This window comes from Vairimorpha necatrix, chromosome 10, assembly GCF_036630325.1.
Source record: "Vairimorpha necatrix chromosome 10, complete sequence".
In the NCBI taxonomy this organism is placed as follows: Eukaryota; Fungi; Microsporidia; family Nosematidae; genus Vairimorpha; species Vairimorpha necatrix.
Genome location: NC_088825.1, coordinates 328,058 through 338,017, shown reverse-complemented (window position 1 = coordinate 338,017; position 9,960 = coordinate 328,058).

Below are 9,960 nucleotides of genomic sequence, written 5' to 3'. Positions count from 1 at the left end.
CTGATAAGGTGCTTCGGAGGGGGATGTTGGTGTCCTTATAATAATTATTAAATAACCCCTTATGCTTGTTAACTCCTTCAACATAATATAAAACGAAATTTTAATATCATGAAGATTTTATATTTTATTCATTTATAACGAGAGAGCGATTATATAAATGTATCGAGAATAAACACGATTTCTATTAAGAATATTAGCAAAACCTCATAAGTACGTATGAAGGTGCCCTTAGCACAGTGGTAGAATGCTATGCTTCCATTGAGCAATGGCTGGGTTTGATTCCCAGGGGCACCAAAATTGTTTCTACTTTCTATGATGCAGTTGGAACAACTCAGATGATGAAAATGTCCACGATAATCATTAAGTTGATTCAATGAAACTTGTGTGTGTCCAGCCACAGGGGGATTAGCATCTAGTGTAGAAACGCACCTCAAGGCCAAAAAGCAGTATCGCCCTTTGGTGACTTAATGATACATAAAAGTATCTAATGGGTACGGCCTAGTTGGAGCCCATGGCTGGTGCACTCTAGAGTGGGATCCTAGAGCTAACTAAGAGACTAGACGAAGTAGGGCAATAGAAGGTCTCGTGGACCCTATCCTACATGATTCTGTAACACGGTGGCCGAAACTAGTGGGAGACTGGTGGTCAACGCAGCCCAATAAAAACGCCGGGCTGGGGATGTGTCGTGTAAGGAGCCGTGTGTGCAATACGGATGATTGTAGGGACCTTTGAGTCAGTACGATGATGTCTCTCCTCGGGTTATAGATAACCATGCCCGTTAAGTATATCCGCTGTGAGGTCACTCTGGACGCGATTTGAGGTATAAATGGAAAGTGTTCTCCTGGAGCCAAAGTCCAATGGATACGGCGGAGCTTGCTGCACCGGCAAGTGTATGGAGGGAGTTTTAGTGAGTAAGAATCTCACAGTACCAGTTGGATGAGGATCACCCCCAAATCCCTCTGGTCCCTATGTAAGATTTCTCCCTACCTCTTACTTGCAAGAAAAAAAAAATCATAAGTACGTATGTATGAATTCAACATTCAAATTATAATTTTCATACAAAAATGTAGATATTATCATAGCCAATAATATACTGATCAATCATATTCGCACAAATTGGCAGATTTAATTGGCTACAAAAAGTATTAAGAAAAATTTCCAAAAGAGGGCATGGGAAATAAAAATAAAGAAATTGACATATTTCAAATAAATAAGATCTTATAAAATCATGTAATTATATTATATAATTGTATAATTTTTTGCATAATTTAATGAGATTTATAAAAAAATAAGCTTGAATAAGAATTGTCATATTATAAAAAATTAGGTGCTTCTTTGGTATGCGATCAGAATTTTTTTTTAAAAAAAAATTCTGATCCCCAAAAAATGGAAAATTGTGACTTTAAAATTTCTGATCGCATACCAAAGAAAAGCACTAAAATCAAAATGCAGGCTATACAAAGGCTTTTCTATGGTATTGACGACTGTTTAAACTCATTACTTGAGTTAGAAGTCTTGAAAGAGCAAAAGACGTGCTTTAAATGCAATGAGATTTTAAATGTTGTATTATATAAGGAGAGAGAGGTTAAAAGAGTGGTATACAGGTGTTTTAATTATAAATGCAGTGCTAAAATCTCAGTTAACAAAGGAAGCAAGTTACCTTTATGTAATTTTTGTGAATTAATATTTTTAATTTTGTGTAGGAGTAGTTATTTTACTTTAGAGGCAAAACTAGGAGTTTCTTCATCGACAGTTTCCGATGCAAAAAAAAGAATTAGAGAAATTTTTAAAAACAAAATTTCTAAGAGGCTTATTATTGGTGGACCAGGAAAAATTGTCCAAGTTGATGAGTCTGTAATTTGTAGAAGAGGTAAAATAAGAAATCCAACAAGTTGTGATGATATAAACCCTGATACTGTTTGGATACTAGGTATAGTAGAAGCATCTAATCCTACGAACTTTTACATTACAGTGGTGGATAATAGGAAAGTAGAGTGTTTAACAGTTGTCTAGAAGGTAAAATAGGCGTTGGTTCGATTTACATAGTGATGGTCATCCGAGTTATCCAAGTGTAGCACGAAATCTTTGTCTTGAACATAAGGTAGTAAACCATTCTATCGGGTTTAAATCTGCAGATGGTACTCATACCAATAACATTGAGAATACCAGGCTGCAGCTAAAATCTGAAATGACCAAAGAACATGGAGTTAAGCGTAATGAAATTGATTCATGGCTCAATGAATTTATATTTAGGAAAAGTTTTTGTATAGGGGATAATTTAGAGGAGTTTTACGACTGTTATGTTGATTTATTATATAATTTACTTAGTTAAATCAAATTTATAGTATTTTTTAACGTTTTTTTCATTTTTTTTTCCTTTACAAGGGGGGGGGGTCTTGGTGTCCGATCGCATATCAAAGAAGCACCAAAAATTATGTTATGTCGAAATAACATCCAAATGATCACGCTACAAAGCATGTCTCTGGACTAGTGAAGGAGTGATACAAAGCAGATGTGGAAAGGACTATGGAGACGAGAAGCAACCTACAAACGGGAGATGCTAACGCGGAACCTATCCTTGTTAAACTATAAATATAAATTACAATAAGCATCCCTAATTAGATTCATTTATTTTTATGTCGAAATATAACTATATCCCAACGAAATCTTATGGTAGTATACATAGAATTTTGCGACCCAATATAAGATATTATAAAATTAGTTATAACATCTTGATCTTAAGATATCTCATGATTTTACGAGATCAAAATTACTTTTAATAAAGGATAGAGTTTTAGAAAAATTTACTTTTAATATATGATAATACCGGCAAACCTGTTCAAGAGATGATTAGATCAGCTTCAATTAAAACGAAATATATATATATATATATATATATCTGATTATTATGTTAGTATCTTTCTATTAGAGAAAATATTTTATATCTGATCGTAGGTTAAAGGGGCCACTTTGGTCAAAAAATGGTATAAATATTTTTTTTTTAAAAAAGACCCTTTTTTGGAAAGTCAAAACGGCAAAAAGGAAGAAAAAATAAATTTAATAATATTCGTAAATAAATCACCTTCAAAGTTCCTTCTTAACATATATCTTATCAACGAACCAGTAATCAATGTTCTGGTTCTGTGTCTTGCCGAAGTCACATTTTTTAATCCACTCCAATTTCCTTCAATTGTGTTAGTATGACATCTATTGGAATTATTTACAAACTGCAATGAATGATTAACAGTTTTGTGTTCAGCAAAATAGTCTTTTAACTTAAAATAAGACTTGAAGCAGTCACTGTGTATAATTGATTCGGAGTGAACATAATTTTTAATTATTTCTTCTAGTGTTTTGGCTTTCATATCGTCGACTGGAATCATAACTATCTTTCTTTGGATGGTTCTTTCAACCATCCCCAAAACCCACACACCTTCAACCCGATGTCCTCTGTGGTATTTTACTTTACCAAATTTGCTTTCATCTATTTCTACTATTATTCCTGGTCCACCGATTTTACCAGTTCGTTCGTATACTTTATTTTCAATTGTAGAAATTGTTTTTTTATGATATGTCGAATACATCTTTTACCAATATCAAGAAATTCTCCTATAGCAGTCTGGTTAACCTTACAAGGCCATAATTTTATTATTAACAAAACATCTAAAATATTTGTTTTTTTGTAATAAAATGTAGAGTCTTTTAATAATGACACTTTCCTCAGACATGCTTTCCAAACACATTTAGTCATTAATTTATTTTTATTACTTACTTTACAGTAAGCATCGCATTTTGGACACTTTACAGTCTTATTTTGAATTGCTGTTGTAAAGATGTTCAAGAGCTCTTCCTCTCGACTTTTCATTTTTGGGGTAAAAAAAACAAATTCGCTTAAATACCATTTTTTTGACCAAAGTGGCCCCCTGCTTCCTGATCGTATAATATTTACTTGTTAAATCAGTAGTAGATCAAAAAAAAAGTAAAAAGGACTCAACATTTTGAACACATATTTTTTGTATATCTCTTATATAGAAACCTCATTAATAACAATTTCTAATATATATATATAAAACACTTTTTTGTTTAATATTTTGTTTTCGATATTTCTAAAATTTTATCCTTATACATCTGTTTTAAATTAAAAGCAAATTGAGAATTAGAAATATTTATAAATACTTCCTAATTAAAAATATTCATTGTTAATCGTATAGTGTTATAACACTAAATATGATAACGTTTTGAATTTTACCATTTATTTATATCAGTATATGGAAGGGACACAAAAAATTTTAAGCATTCTAAATGTTTTCATAAATTATTTATTTAAATTCTTATAATCATAAATAAAAAAACTATAATAATCATCAAAATATTCTTGTTTACACATATCACACAATTACATGTTTAGTTACACAATTCATCAGACTGATGTTCTATGAATAATATTAGTAAGTAGGATTATTTAAATAGTCGAAATGTCTGAATTGCAGCTTTATTCTATGTAAAACTGTTTCCAAATAATCTAATATTCATAATTTGATCTTAATTCTAATATCCCTTTTGATAATTGATACATTTATTCAGATCATGGTAAACTTATATCTATAGAAGTTCTCGCAACCAAAAAAAATCACAATGATTATGTAATAATCATACTTATGTTTGATTGGGCAATAATTAGGTAGAAATGCGATCATTAAAATCATTTTTTTCTACGGACTAGAAATATATGACCGGAGAAACCTTATGTTTATCAATCAATAGATTATATTACTAAATTTGGGTAAAGCTAATGTAGCGGAAGAGCTTCTATATAATTAAACTAAAAAGTGCAATTAAAATCCTTGTGGCAGACCCGTGTTTTTTCACTATTTATGTAATTTTTTTTATTTTATGCTCATGATCTTATTTATCAGCTAATGATTATTATACAATTTAATACTTCGGAAATTTGAGTATACATCTGTATTCCAACTTTTCAACTTCTCGCGACACGTGGGATGCGCAAGCGCTATAAGGTCTTGTCCATTGAAGTTGGTATAACTAACGGTACTCAAATTTCTTAAGTATATAATTCGTATAATCATCTTTAGCTGATAAAAAAGAATATAAACATAAAATATAAAGATTATTACACTAACAGAAAAAAATTGACTGTCTTGGATTAGATATTGTATAATCCTCTATTTTTAAAAATACTATATATTCCGCAAATTTTCATTGTCATTCCAACTTAACTTATCTCTTTATTGCACCAATCCAATCTTTGATTTCTCATTGCCCATAAACAAAAAAATTTTATACAATATTTTAGGAGGGAAATTTAAAATAAACAAAATATAGAAAAGAGCGTAGATTTTGAATTTAAAGGATTAAATAGCAAAAATAAAACAAATTTTTGTTAAAAATTAATTAAAAAATATACAATCAAAAACTAAACAAAAATGTTAATTACTCTTTATTCAATGATCTTTATTTGAAATTTATTATTAATTTTTCTTTGTCTACAGAGTAACAACTCAATTAAAAAGATGACCAGATAATATTTTGTGAAATTTAATACGGCCTTTAAATTTTTTAAATTCTCTGACATTTTTGAAGAAATTCAAAATTTAATTAAATTTTTACTAAAAATCAATCGTAATGTCAAAATAAAATATTTTTTCCAAAATAATAGTTACAGTTGTAAAATTTTAAAAGTTTAGGAATTCATTATTTCCAAACTATATTATTATTGTGTACATATATATTAAAATTTTAAAACCTTATTTGCATTCTGCAGAAATCTAAACATTTCTGGAAGCATACATTTAGTCTAATGTGATGAAGAAAACTCCAGAGTCCATCTCTTTGGAACGACGAACAATATACGATAAAGATTATGCAGAAGAAGAAGAAGTAACTAGAGCTGTAAGCGCACTAGCGAATATGGCGACTGTTGAACAAGCGATGTCGGTATAGGAGAATGAAGCTAAAAATTTGGAGTTGAAAAACATAAATAATTCCACAGAAACCAAAGTCTATGAAGAGCTGAATCTAGTGAGCGATACCGAGGGAAACTGTGCTAATCTAACTTTAATGAAAAATTAACCTAATAAATCTTTTATATGTTGTCAACACTAAACACAAACATTGGCGTACTTACGAATGTAGTAACGACCATGCAACTTTCGTTTGATTGTGTGACCCAACTTGACATGCCATCTGAAACGGTTAAAATATTTTTGACATCTGTCCATGTGTTGTAGTAATGTACATCACAGTATCTAAAAAAACAAAATCTTAATAAAGAATATTAGTTAAATCACATAAATATGTTTTTATTATTTTTTAGTCGAAATTATAAAAGAATGTAGTTCATTTATAGTTGTAGGAGATCAAATGCTTATTAATCATATTCTTACAAATGACAGTTTTAACTTGTTGAAAAAATTATTTAAAAAAATTTACTTTAGAGGGTATGGAAAATAAGAATAACAAAATTGCCAGATATAATAGAGAGATTGAAATAAGAAGCCATTAAATCTTAAAATGTGTGTAACATATGAAAGTATTTTGTATATAATATAGGATATATACTCGTTTTTGCCGTGTAAAATGTATTTTATTTTTTTAGTTTACTAAGTATATATATATTAGAAAGGTATATTCGTATCAAAGAAAATCGGCTAATATCAGCATCTGTGTAAAAAAACTGGGGGTCAAAATTTTTAAAAAATTGCCCCTTTTTTAAAAAACGAAGGGAAGAGAAAACTTCAGAAAAAACAAAAAATGTAATTAAGATATAAAAATGTTTAAAATTAACTTTTAAATAAATAAAATATATTAAAAACATAATTTTAATAATGCTTTGAAGATGTCTACGCTCTCATTTCTTTTAATCATATATAGAACTAAATATATTTCGGCAAGTTCATAAGTCCTACACCTATTAGGTATAGAGGCTTTAAAGACCTCCAATTCCCTTCCATGGTGTTTGTATGCACACCTGTCTCTCTGTCTCTAAAAGTTTGACTGTGATTCACAGTTCTATGGTCCGCATAATGATTTTTTAACGTTGCATACGCCGTCCACATATCCGAATGAATTACGGATTCAAAATTTACATGATTAAACATGATTGGAAATAATGTATCCCTGTCTCTTTTCTTTATAATTACGAATACAATCTTCTTTGCTTCGGTTCGTTCCACCATACCGAAACACCAAAACCCCTTAACTAATCTTCCCCTATGATGCTTATTTTTGCCAATTTTACTTTAATCTATTTCTACAATGATATCTTGTCCGCCTATCTGCTTCAGCTTGTTCAAATACTTATCATAAATTTTTAATTTATATAATTTATCTAGGGTGTAACTTACATTTTGTACATTACATCCCAAAATCTTTGATATGAGAATTAATTTAATTCCTAATATCCACAAATTTACTATTTTTATAATCAGTAAATGTTCTAGTCTTGTGTTTTCAAAAAAAGAATTTTTCCAAATTGAAAATCTGTGTTTGCAATTTGAAGAATTACACCTCAAGTAAGCAGTTTCATTTGATGCAATAGCTGTATCCCAACCACATTTAATACATTTCTGATTGTATTTCTTATTTGTTAAAGATATATAAAAATCTTCAATTTCCTCATTGCTCATTCTTCCTTTCGTTTTTTAAAAAAAGGGGCAATTTTTTAAAAATTTTGACCCCCCCAGTTTTTTTACACAGATGCTGATATTAGCCAGAAAATCTTATATAATTTTATTTTATATAAGAAAGCATAAAACTAACATTGTAAATTGTTCTATTATTTGATTCATACAGATTAATGATCTTTTAATCTGACTAATATGAAATGTTTCTTTATGCATAGAAAGAAAACAAAAATTAAAGGAAGTTGAAAATATAATTGGTTTCTTAAAGGATAACCAAAATTATAATAAGTGTGCTTGGCAGAATAGTTGCACCTTGATTTGGGATATCGAAGGTCCAAGGTTCGATTCCCGGTGGGAATAAATTTAAATTTATTCTAAGTATAAAGATATCTACTCGCGGACATTCAGACGTCACTAAATATAATATTTCAAGATTGATAGACTAAACAAATATTATGAAAAGTATCTCTTGTAATTATTTATCATTAATTTCTAAAATATATTCACAGTTCAAATTTTGTCACGTATAATTTGTCCTTCTGTGTTTCAAAATACCATAGCTGTATATTCTATGTTATATATCCTTATTATTTTTACCCCTCATTATGGAAAATAAACACATGGGGGCGATACCAGAAAATGGGTCTACAAAGGAGGACCGTGGCCAAGAGGCTAGAATATTATTAAAAGAGGTTAAAAGGATTGTTTATGAGTTGTTTTTAGAGAAAATTGATGAGTGTGGATTTAAGTTAGAAATTTTTAGGAGAGGTTCTATTTTATTGAGAAATTTTATTGTTGAGAGGATCTCGCAAGAGGGTAGTTGGAAGGAAATTGAGGAAAAATTAGAGTTGCTAGCTATTCAGGAGGAAAAGGAACAAGTGAGAAAAAAAGAATTTGAAGAGTTGTCCCTAGCGTTATGGGCTAAATTTGAGGAGAAGAATAAGTTGTCTCGTGAGGAAAATAAAAAGAATATGCGTTGCTACAATTGTGGGAAGTTAGGCCATAGTGTTAGATTTTGTAGGGGAATGAGGCGAGATTCTGAAGACAGAAGAAATAAAAGTAGTTTTAATTATGTTGGTAAATGTAAAGTGCAATTAGACTTAGGGGGTAAATGTGATGACGATTCCAATTCGGACAAATGTGATTATTATAATGTTGATGGTGGAAAACGTAAGAAGAAAAATTTAGGGGATATACAAGATTATAGCAAAAGGGACAATAATAAGAGAGTTCTGTTGAGAAGGGATGTAAGAGGCATCGCGTATTTAGAGGAGATTATTTCACGGGTAGGAGGAAGAGAGGATGAAGATATTAGTTTTTGTAAGGTTGAAAAATGTATTATCAAGACTCAAGAAGGCAAGAAAGTTGTTAAAAAAGGGCAGGCTATAGCTCAGGCTTTGTTGAAGAAGACGGAAGATTATATTAATAGTTTGGAAAGAAGAAAGATAATTAGAAGGTCGACATCTGACTGGAGAAATCCCATTAGAGCGATTGAGAAACCGAATGGTGATATAAGATTAGTAAGTAATTTAATTGCTCTTAATGACATTGTAGAGAAGGATCCTTATGAGTTAACTAGGATAAGAGATGTTATTAGAAGTACACAGGGATCTGAATTTTTTACCGTGATAGATCTAAAGGAGGGGTTTTATAGTATTGAGATTGAAGAGAAGGATAGGTTTAAGACGGCTTTTGAGTTTAATAAAAAGGTATACGAGTGGAATTCGATGGTCATGGGGTTTAAAAACTCACCGCAGATATTACAAAGAATAATGAATGGGATTTTTGAAAAATTTATTGGTAAGGGAATCGAAATTTATATGGACGATATTGTGATTCATAGTAAGACAAGAGAGGGTCACGACAAATTGTTGAAAGAGGCTGTGGATATATTAGAGGAGAATAATATGAAAATTAATTTGGCTAAGGTTCAATTATGTAAACGAGAGGCGATGTTGTTAGGAGTAACAGTTAATGGCAAGGAGATACTGCCATCTGAAATAAAGCAAAATGAAGCGTTAGAATTATCCAAACCGGAGTGTGTATCAGATGTTAGGAAGTTTCTTGGGCTGGCTGGATGGTTTAGAAATCATATTGATAATTATGCAAAACGTACATTGGCGTTGACAGATTCTCTTAAAGGACGAGGAAGTAATTGGAAATGGACAGAAGAAATGGAAAAAGAATATATTAGTTTAAGGGAAGTGATTAGGGATTTAAAAGGTTTAGCAATTGTTAATTATAATAAGGAATTTTTGTTACGCACGGATGCGAGTAATGTTGGAATGGGTGCTGTTTTAATGCAGGAAGATGATCA